Raw genomic sequence first — 11,960 nt, 5'->3', positions numbered from 1 at the left:
AAAAAATACAAAAAACTAGCCGGGCGAGGTGGCGGGTGCCTGTAGTCCCAGCTACTCCGGAGGCTGAGGCAGGAGAATGGCATAAACCCGGGAGGCGGAGCTTGCAGTGAGCTGAGATCTGGCCACTGCACTCCAGCCTGGGCGACAGAGCAAGACTCTGTCTCAAAAAAAAAAGAAAAAATGGCTAAAGCATCATAAAATCTTTATGGCAGACTGGGCACGGTGGCGCACACCTATCATCCCAGCACTTTGGGAGGCCGAGGCGGGTGGATCACCTGAGGTCAGGAGTTTGAGACCAACCTGGCCGAGATGGTGAAACCCTGTCTCTACTGAAAATACAAAAATTAGCTGGGCATGGTGGCACGTGCCTATAATCCCAGCTACTTGGGAGGCTGAGGCAGGAGAATCACTTGAACCTGGGAGGCAGAGGTTGCAGTGAGCTGAGATTGTGCCACTGTACTCCAACCTGGGAAACAGAGCAAGACTTGGTGTAAATAACAGAAAAAAAAATTCTTTATAGCAATGAAAAGCATGAATAAATTAACTAATATTTATCGAACACATAGCATAGGCCAGTGGAGAACAAATTAGACTGTTACCTGTCCTTGTAGAACATGTAACCTGTGGGTAATATAAACACATGGACTTTAGAATAAAATAAACTTATATTTATATCCAGGAATAGCTCATAACTAGTCATGTGACTTTCAACAAGTTAATCACATTTTCTTTTCTCAACAATAGGAAGTAAAAAATACATTATTCATGGGATTATGAAGAGGATTAAATAATAGAAAGTGCATAAAGAGGTAGTCACTATTCCCAGATCACAGTGGATTTCTTGATAAGTGTTAGCCCTTATTATTAAATTACTATTTCTTTTTAAATATCTTGCTCAAACACACTTTGGTTGTGTTTTCTCTGTTGTCAGACTTAGTCATCTGTTTTCAGCCTAGAAGGATAATCAGTGTGTTAGAATTGTTTATTTAACACAGGTAAAAGTATCTAAATTGCATGTATTAATTTCTATACATTTTTATACTTGAAATTTTCACTTGAGGGCTTTTAGGTAATATTTTTTATGTAATAAAATATTTTCTCTTACATTAGAATATTTTTACTTTTTATTAAAATCTCTCACATAAAAAATTATTTCACTAGTATTGGAGAGACATTAATTAAATACAAATCAAGTCAAATTGATATTCTTTACTTTTTTTCCTCCCTTAACCCCCTCTGCCGTTTTCATTTCAAAATGTTAGAATATAGACCATCATTTAAATAATTGAAAAGACCTAATTAGCAAAATGTGGAAATGTAATACTCAATTATCCACTCTTGTAAAATAAAGATAATGAGCCCTTCATTAACTATGAATTTATTTTTAAAGAAGTGTGGATTTAATTATGACTTCCTATTAAAAATTTGTTAAATGACTGACTTCTGGGGGTATATTCTAGGCTCAATGATGTATTCAATTCCTATCCTCATACTTTCTTCTCCATTAACAGTTAAGTACAACAAGAACTAATGGTCAGAATAATGGCCTTGAGGCTGGGCAAGAATCCAGGCAGTAACTGGAAGATTTAATCATATTCTCCGCATGGTAGGCTGTAGACGTGCCTTTGAACAACAAAGATTATAACAAGCAGATATAAAACAGTGGCGGTGTGTCAAATACTGCCCTCACAGGGAAATTCCCAGTTGGCTTTGTTTGTTTCCATCTTAGAGATGTGGCAGTCTGTGCCTTCCCTCCTGCACACAATGTCCAATCACCTTACCCTCTTTTCAGGCTCCCTGGGAAATGTCCAGTACTTTTGTGTGTAGCCTTGTCCAGCTATAAGGGCCAAGGAAGTGAGGGTCAAAAAGATCTCAGCTGAGTCCCCTTCTGCTTTCTGGTCCTTCCTGTAACTATGCATTACAGCCTCCTCCACTTCTCTAGCTGTTCTCTAGTGCATCTAGTCTATCTTATTCATTTGAAGATAACATGCTTGGCAGTGGCTTCTTTCATTCTTTATTAGTTCCTGGGACACCAGTGAAATTAAATATGGTTGGGAGGAGAGAGAGAAAGGATACATAAAAAACATAGATTAACAATTTCATGTATATGCTTCTACTCAGAGGTTCTAGTTACCACTTCTATACTGAGAAAAAGTTAACCCTTCCAATTAATTGAGGTTTTACTGTATATGTTGTGAAAAACTGAATTTTTGACTCATCAAGTAACCACTGCTATATAAAGGCACTGGGTCACATTAGAGGGGTATCCTCTGTTCTCTAATGACTTTAGACTCTGTTGAGTACAAAGCTCAAAGCCAAGACCAGCCAAAAACGTAATATATAGGGTTTGCTTTTGTTATATATTTCCCATGTGCCACGTCATTGTGCTGAACTTAAACACACATGCTTTTGACAACTCTGATATTATTATCTTCAGAAATGTGGGATATTTTATATATCTTCTGTTTAGTAACTGTTTACTATTTACTAAATATACTTTACACAAAACTTGAATTTGGATTTTTCTGCAGTTTTTAAAAAAGTTTCTATTTCAGACTCATTACCCAGCTTCAATAATCAACATTTTGCCCATGTTGACTGTTTACTTTGTTTGTCCATCAACAAGTATTTCTTGAGAACTTTGTAAGTGCCAGACCATTGTATTTTGTAATCCTAGATTAAAAAAATTGCTGCTACAGCTTTTGAGCCACAGGGTATGTTGGCTACTGTTCTCTGTGAAGGTAAGAGGTCAGAAGGATCAGCTGGGTCAATGTCCTCCAGTCAGAAGCCAGTACTGCAGATGTCTCTGTTGTCTCCTGCTTTGGAAGGAGAAAGGATAGGAATGGGAGAACAATTTTCTTTCTTATTCAGGTTTCTGCCTAGGTTGCTAACCTTCCTCCCCCAGAAGCAAACACACACACGCGCACACACACACACGCGCGCGCACACACACACCCCCACACACTCCATGTACACAAAACGTTTTGGCAGAGTTGAGAATTGGAAAATGAAATACTGCACTTAAGGCCTTCCTTGTTTCAGGTTACTACTTTCCTTATCTTTCTAGCCTTTTAACTCTTTTATCCCCCTCTATGATTTCAGCAACCCTTTTCTCTTTTCTCTCCCCAAACCTCAGTTTTCTAATAGTTAGTACATCCCAAGGTTGTTTTTCACTGCCTCTACTGTTGGTAGGGTCGAAGCCTCTCTGTGGCTGTCAGGTTCTGTGACTGGTAGAGGGCAGTGAGGAGTCCTCCCTTGTCATTCCAAGGGTTGGTGGGTGAGTGTGGAGGAAAAACACTCAAGTTAGGGTAATGTATTCCACATTATAGTTTGTCTTCAAAACAAAACAAAGCAAATGAAAAACTTTCCAGGGAAATGGATGAATAACCATAAAATAAGTGCTATGACAGAGCCATGTGTAGGGTACCAGGGGAACACACAAGAAGACTTAAACAAAATTAGGGGGATCAGGAAAGGAGTGAAGGGAAGGGGTCTTTGTAGAAGTCTTCCAAGATACTGTGACTCCTGATGTGAGTTTTTTAGGGATTTAGCCAAGTGAAGAGGCTGGTACAAAGGACACTGCAAACAAAATCAACAGTATGTGCAAAGGCACAATAGAAAGAGAGAATAAACTGATTTCTACAAATGAAATAGAGATGACTCTGGCTAAAGTACAGAGGCTGTTGAGGGAGGTGGTTTAGCAGTGACACTGGGGAGAGAAGCAGTTGTTCATGTTGAGGGGCCATGTACACCATGTATACCATTCTCGAATGTAGGACTTTGCAGACTTTGGGGAACCAACCATGGACTTAAAAAAGAACACCACAACTGGGTATGTGATTTGGGATGACCACTTGGCATCAGGGTGAAGACTGGAGAGATGGGCCAAGACTGGAGGCAGGAAGAACAGTTTAAAGGTCATTGTCTTAACCTAGGAAAAACAGAAGGTTGCACTGAGCTTTAGCAAAAGTTTGAATTGGGATTCTATTTATGTGTTTATCAGGAAATACAGAAAAAAGACCAGGTTTGCTGGAGGAAAACTTTAAGTTCAAGATGTCTGAGGGACTTCCAGGTGGAGGTGTTGAAAAGGCAGCTAGAGAAACATTTATTGCTGCAGATAGCTATGGGACTCATCAGAAATAGGGGGTGATTTGAGTCATGGAAATAGATCAGTTCAGGAGAGTTGAAGAATCTAGGGAAAAGGAGTCTCCAACGGGAATCTAGGAGAAGAGAGAGAGGGAAGAGGGAAATAAGAAGAGAGGATGTTACAGGAATCAGGAGAAAGTGTTTCAAGAAGAGAGTGAGCACCAGTATCTGATGCTGCAGAGAGGATAAAACATAGTATGAACAAGAAAGAGAGAATATGAAACCAATGAGTATATAAACCATTCTTACAAGGAACTTGACTGTAAGGGGTAGAGGCAATGGCCAGAGGGTGGACATGATGATGGGAAAGAGAGTTTGCTTTTCAAACATTAGCTAGATATGTGCCTGTTTAAATGATATCAGGAAGGAACCAGCAGGGTAAAGATGTATCTGACTGCTGGAACAATCTGAAGCCTCATATGACACTGGTCAATTTAATTGACACTAGTCAATTTACACTCAGTCAGCTGTATTGTTATAGAAGCTTCTATTCAAATACAGACTACAATGGAAGCAAACAACACAAAAGAGTAGAAATTCTATGTATTTAGCATGCTTACAATTCTCTGGGTAGATGTTAAGAATGATCACAAAATGTTTTATAAATGTTTGTGTGTTCTGTAGCTATTTTATATGCCTGATTTTTCATTTCAAATTATTCAAAGGTCTCTTCCTGTTTAAAATAGTCTCAGTTGTCAAATTTAGGAGCTTTACATCAGTGTTGAAGTAAGAGTAATAACTAAAAACATGGATTTTATGTACCCTTATGTAGTGAAAATATGATAGAACAGCACATCAGTTTGTTCAAGCCTTCTTAAAATACCTAGTTTTTGTTGGAAGTTACCCATGCATAGATTTAGGTCAAATAGAATAAAATCTTTAGGTATATTATGGATGTTTCTATTTTTAATAGAAATATATATTTACATCATGTAATGGTAAACACAGTACGTGTGGGTGTGAAAATACTTGGAGATGATAAATAATAGTGCCAAATCACATTGATGCAGATTTTTGTATGAAATTTTCTGTAATTCCTGGCCTTATAGAAGAACTTTTAATAACTAATATCAGTGATTTGGCTGAGGCACTAAGGGACCGACTACAGTTTGGGTCCCAGTTTCTCTACTTACCAGCTTTCAGCCTCAAGATGTTCATATTTTGAATAACAGTACTACCCAAAAAGTTGTTGTGAGGATTAATTGAGCTAATAGATGGAAAATAGTACATGTAAGTGTTCAATAAATGTTAGATATTATTATTATCTGTAGAAACAAATCACCTTCTGAGAGAGGAATAAATTACAACCCATGGCACAGCTGACATCAATAACTGGGCAATCTTATCAGGGTCTTTGTCCTTACAGTAACATTAGTCTTCCCGTTCTGACCATAAAGTGGACTTCATCTCCTAAGACCACATAAACTGGGAGGAGAAGTTGACCTAATACAAATCAGCTAATAAACATAAACCAGTATTTTTGATTTTTCTTTGGTCTTCTGTTTTCCTTAAGTGGATTGTCCCTTATACGTGAAGGCAAATGATGATCCCATCAGATATAATGGTACCTTCTCTTTTTGGTAAATTTCATAGTTTACGAAGGACTTTCATATTTATTTTATCATCCACTCTTTCCAGAATCCTTGCCAGATTTTCAGGACAGCGATTATGTATTAGTTTGCTAGGGATGCCAAACAAAATTCCATAGACTGAGTGGCTTAAACAACAGACATTTATTTTGTTGCAGATCTGGATCTGGGAAGACCGAGACCAAGGTGTCATTAAGTGTGATGTCTTCTGAGGTCTCTTCCTGGCTTGCAGGTGGCCACCTTCTTACTTTGTCTTCACATGGTCTGTGGGTGTCTCTTCTTGTAAGGATGCCAATCATATGGGATTTATCTCAGTTATGTGTTTAAAGGTGCTAGTTTCGAATAGAGTCACACTGGAGGTCAGGGCTTCAACATATGAATTTTAGAGAGATACAATTCAGTCTATAATAGATTGTGATCCATATTTTTTTGGGAGAGAACAATAAAGCCAGAGAGGTTCAATAATTTACTCAAAGTCACTTGGCTTGTGGTTCATGAATTAGGACTCAGCTCAAGACTTTTCATTCTCCTGTTGTTTCCCATTGCACATCTCACTTTCCCTTCTGGAATTACATCTCCAGAAATGTTTTCTTAATGGTGTGTGTTTATGAAATGATTTGAAGTTCATGAACAAAGAAATGCTATCTTATGTACCTGTGAAAACTAAGCTCAGAATTTTATTGCTTAGTTATACTTTGTTCAACTGAATTCACTGTCTTAGACTTCACTATTGATATATATGTATATATAATATATACATATATTTATATATATAGTATATGTATTATTTATATATATATATATATATTCTTTTTGAGACAGGGTCTTGCTCTGTCATCCAGGCTGGAATGCAGTGAAACAATCATAACTCACTATAACCTCAAACTCCTTGTGATCCTTCTGCCTCAGCCTCCCCAGTAGCTAGTACTACAGGCATGCACTGTCATGCCTGGCTAATTTTTGTTTTATTTTGTTTTGTAGATGCGGGGTCTCAGTATCTTACCCAGGCTGGTCTTAAACTCCTGGGCTCAAGCGATCCTCCTACTTCGGCCTCTCAAAGCACTGGGATTATAGGTATGAGCCATTGTGCCTGACAACTATTACTTTTTAGACAAACATTTCACAGTAAATTTTGAACTATCTTGAGTAATTAAGGGCTAACTTGTTCTAATACTCACGAGTGCATAAGTCCCTTAACAGTAAGCATTTTAGAAAGGAAAAGGGCCTATTATGAAGTTGCTGGTGAAGGATAAGATATTAAAAAGCCCTCTTGGGCCAATAATTAATTATTGCTGCAGTTTCAAATGTTCTTTCTTTAAAAAAAAAAAAAACAAAAACAAAACAGGTGAACTCCTAAGGACATCTTGTGAATATCAAAACAAATAAAATGTCCACTGTGGAATAGAGAGTCTCAGTTCCTCTGCCCTCCACCAACCCCCAGTTTGTAAGGAACAGCCCTCTAATTCATCTCTCTCCCACAAGGTTCAAAAATGTTGCATTATTCATCTTATCACTGAAAGTTTGTATGCTTTGATGAATATCTCTCCATTTCCCCCACTCCCACCTAACAATCACCTTTCTACTATTCAGGGGATCTAATATACAGCATGGTAGTGACAGTTAAAATGATCAGATAATATGAAGTCTCTGTCAGTAAAACTCATGCAAATTTTTTTTCTTTGTCCAAAAACAAAATCAAAATTTTATTTTATTTTTTTTTCATTTTTCCATAAGTTATTGGGGTACAGGTGGTATTTGGTTACATGAGTAAGTTCTTTTGTTCTTTCGTTCTTTCGTGGTAATTTGCGAGATTTTGGTGCGCCCATCACATGAGCAGTATACACTGCACCATATTTGTAGTCTTTTATCCCTCACCCACCTCAAACTCTTCCCCCCAGGTCCCCAAAATACATTGTATCATTCTTATGCCTTTGTGTCCTCATAGCTTAGCTCCCACATATCAGTGAGAACATACAATATTTGGTTTTCCATTTCTGAGTTACTTCACTTAGAATATAATCTCTAGTCTCATCCAGGTCACTGCAAATGCTGTTAATTCATTCCTTTTTATGGCTGAGTAGTATTCCATTGTGTAAATACATATACATACATATATGTGTATATATATATAGTGTGTGTATATATATGTGTATATATATAGTGTGTGTATATATATGTGTGTGTATATATATCCATATATATATGTATAAAATCACAGTTTCTTTATCCACTCAATGATTATTGGGCATTTGGGTTGGTTCCACGGTTTTGCAGTTGTGAGTTGTGCTGCTATAAACATGTGTGTGCAAGTATCTTTTTCGAATAGTGACTTCTTTTCCTTTGGGCAGATACCCAGTAGTGGGATTGCTGGATCAAATGGTAGTTCTACCTTTAGTTCTTTAAGGAATCTCCACACTGTTTTCCATAGTGGCTGTACTAGTTAACATTCCCACCAGCGGTGTAGAAGTGTTCCCTGATCACCGCATCCATGCCAACATCTACTGTATTTTGATTTTTTGATTATGGTCATTCTTACAGGAGTAAGGTGGTATCACATTGTGGTTCTGATTTGCATTTCCCTTATCATTAGTAATGTTAAGCATTTTTTCATATGTTTGTTGGCCATTTGTATATCTTCTTTTGAGAATTGTCTATTCATGTCCTTAGCCCACTTTTTGATGAGATTTTTTTTTCTTACTGATTTGTTTGAGTTAGTTGTAGATTTTGGATATTAGTCCTTTGTCAGATGTATGGATTGTGAAGATTTTCTCCTACTCTGTGGGTTGTGTGTTTATTCTGCTCACTATTCCTTTTGCCATGCAACAGCTCTTTTTTTTTTTTTTTTTGAGACGGAGTTTCACTCTTTGTCCAGGCTGGTGTGCAGTGGCACCATCTTGGCTCACTGCAAGCTCCACCTCCCAGGTTCACGCCATTCTTCTGCCTCAGCCTCCTGAGTAGCTGGGACAACAGGAACCCGCCACCACGCCTGGCTAGTTTTTTGTATTTTTACTGGAGACAGGATTTCACCCTGTTAGCCAGGATGGCCTCGATCTCCTGACCTCATGATCCGCCCACCTTGGCCTCCCAAAGTGCTGGGATTACAGGCATGAGCCACTGTGTCCGGCTGCAAAAGCTCTTTAGTTTAATTAGGTCCCAGCTATTTCTCTTTGTTTTTATTGCATTTGCTTTTGGGTTCTTGGTCATGAAATCTGTGCCTAAGCCAAAGTCTAGAAGAATTTTTCCAATGTTATCTTCTAGAATTTTTATAGCTTCAGGTCTTAGGTTTAAGTCTTTGATCCATCTTGAGTTGATTTTTGTATAAGGTGAGAGATGAGGATCCCGTTTCATTCTCTTACATGTGGCTTGCCAATTATCCCAGCACCATTTGTTGAAAAGGGTGTCCTTTCCCTACTTTATGTTTTTGTTTGCTTTGTCAAAGATCGGTTGGCTGTATTTGGGTTTCTGGGTTCTCTATTCTGTTCCATTGGTATATGTGCCTATTTTATAACAGTACCATGCTGTTTTGGTGAGTACAGCCTTATGATGTAGTTTGAAATCAGGTAGTGTGATGCCTCCAGATTTGTTCTTTTTACTCAGTCTTGCTTTGGCTATGCATATTCTTTTTCACTTCCATATGAATTTTAGAATTGTTTTTTCTAATTCTGTGAAGAATGATGATGGTATTTTGATGGGGATTTCATTGTAGATTGCTTTTGGCAGTATGGTCATTTTTACAATATTGATTCTACCAATCCATAAGCATGGGATGTATTTCCATTTGTTTGTGTCATCTGTGATTTCTTTCAGCAGTGTTGTGTAGTTTTCCTTGTAGAGGTTTTTTGACTCCTTGGTTAGGTATATTCCTTTTTTTTTTTTTTTTTTTGCAGCTATTATAAAAGGGGTTGAGTTCTTGATGTGTTTCTCTGCTTGGTCGCTGTTGGTGTATAGAAGAACTGCTAATTTGTGTTCATTAATCTTGTATCTGGAAACTTTGCTGAATTCTTTTATCAGTTCTAGGAGCTTTCTGGAGTAGTCTTTAGGGTTTTCAAAGTAAACGGCCATATCGTCAGTAAACAGTGACATTTTGACTTCCTCTTTACTGATTTGGATGCCCTTTATTTCTTTCTATTGTCTGAATGTCCTAGCTAGGATTTCCAGGACTATGTTGAAGAGGAGTGGTGAGAGTGTGCATCCTTGTCTTGTTTCCAGTCTCACAGGGAATGCTTTCAACTTCTCCCCATTCAGTATTATGTTAGCTATGGGTTTGTCACAAATGGCTTTTATTACGTTAAAGTATGTCCCTTGTATGCTGATTTTGCTGAGAGTTTTAATCATAAAGGGATGCTGGATTTTGTCAAATGCTTTTTCTGCATCTATTGAGATGATCATGTACTTTTTGTTTTTAATACTGTTTATGTGGTGTATCACATTTATTGACATGCATATGTTCTTTTTATCTTATTTTATTTATTTATTTATTTGAGATAGGGTCTCACTCTGTCACCCAGGCTGGAGTACAGTGATGTAATATCGGCTCACTGTAACCTCTGCCTCCTGGGCTCAAGTGATTCTCCTGCCTCAGCCTCCCAAGTAGCTGGGACTACAGGTATGTGCCACCATGCCCAGCTAATTTTTTGTATTTTTAGTAGAGATGGGGTTTCACCATGTTGGCCAGGCTGATCTTAATTCCTGTCCTCAAGTGATCTGCCTGCCTCACCCTCCCAAACTGCTGGGATTACAGGCGTGAGCCAGCGTGCCAAGCCCCTTAATTATAATATTTTCATGGCATCTTTAGAGTTTTCCACATATAAAATCATAAAACTAAGATAATTTTACTTTTTAATTTCCAGGTTTTTTTTTTTTGTTGTTGTTGTTTGTTTGTTTTTGAGACACAGTATTACCCAGGCTGGAGTGCAGTGGTGCGATTTCGACTCACTGCAACCTCTGCCTCAGCCTCCTGAGTAGCTGGGATTACCAACGTGCACCACCACCCTGACTAATTTTTGTATTTTCAGTAGAGATGGGGTTTTGCCATGTTGGCCAGGCTGGTCTCAAACTCCTGACCTCAGGTGACCCACCCACCTTGGCCTCCCAAAGTGCTGGGACTGTAGGCATGAGCCACTGCGCCTGGCCTTTATTTCTAATTTGAATGCTGTATTAATCAGGGTTCTTTAGAGAAACAGTACTAATTTATATATATATATATATATGTAAAATGAGAATTGGTTCATATGATTATGGAGGCTGAAAAGTTCCATGATCTGCTGTCTGCAAGCTGGAGAGCCAAGAAAGCCAGTGTTGTTATTCAGTTCATATCTGAAGGTCTGAGAAACAGGAAAGCTGATGGTGTATCTCTCAATCTGAGTCTGAAGGCCTGAGAAACAAAGATGGGAGGAAAACTGGTGTAAGGCTACAGTCCAAAGACTTGAGAACCAGGAACTTTGATATTTGAGGGCAAGAGAAAAACGGATGTCCCACCTCAGGAAGAAAGAGAGAATTGTCCCTTCTGCCTTGTTGTTCTCTTCAGTCCCTCAACAGATTAGATGATGCCTACCTACACTGGTAAGGGCAGATCTTCTTTACTCAGTCTGCTGATTCAAATGCTAATCTCTTCCAGAAACACCCTCACAGACACACCAGAAATAATATTTTATCAGCTATCTTTGTATTCCTTAGCTCAGTCAAGTTGATACATTAAATTGACCATCACAAGTGCTTTTTATTTATTTTTCTTGTCTAATCGTTCTTGCTAGGACTATGTGGAATATTGAAAGCAGGCAATTTTTCTTGATATTAGAGGATAAACTTTTAGTCTTTCAACCACTGAATACGATCAGCTGTAGGCTTTTCATTTATGGTTTGTTCTGGGAAAGTAATTTTTTTAATTCCTAGTTTGTTGAGTGATTTTATCATTAGTGTTGAGTTTTGTCAAATGCTCTTTCTGCCATCATACAGTTTTTTCCCGTTCATTCTGTTAATATGGTGTATTACATTGATTTTTACATAATGAACAATCTTGGTATTGATTCTTTTTTAAATGCTTGATAGAATTCACCAGTGATGCCATCTTGACATGGACTTTTCTTGTGAAAAGTTTTAAAATTACTAAACTGATTATATTTAATTATTGTAAGGTCATTCAGATTTTATATTTCTTTTTGAGTTAGTTTTGAAAGTTTGTATGTTTCTAGAAATTTTTCTGTTTCATCCAAGTTATCTAACTTG

Source organism: Colobus angolensis, unplaced genomic scaffold (genome assembly GCF_000951035.1).
Source record: "Colobus angolensis palliatus isolate OR3802 unplaced genomic scaffold, Cang.pa_1.0 Scaffold27, whole genome shotgun sequence".
In the NCBI taxonomy this organism is placed as follows: domain Eukaryota; kingdom Metazoa; phylum Chordata; class Mammalia; order Primates; family Cercopithecidae; genus Colobus; species Colobus angolensis.
This window is presented reverse-complemented; position numbering follows the sequence as displayed.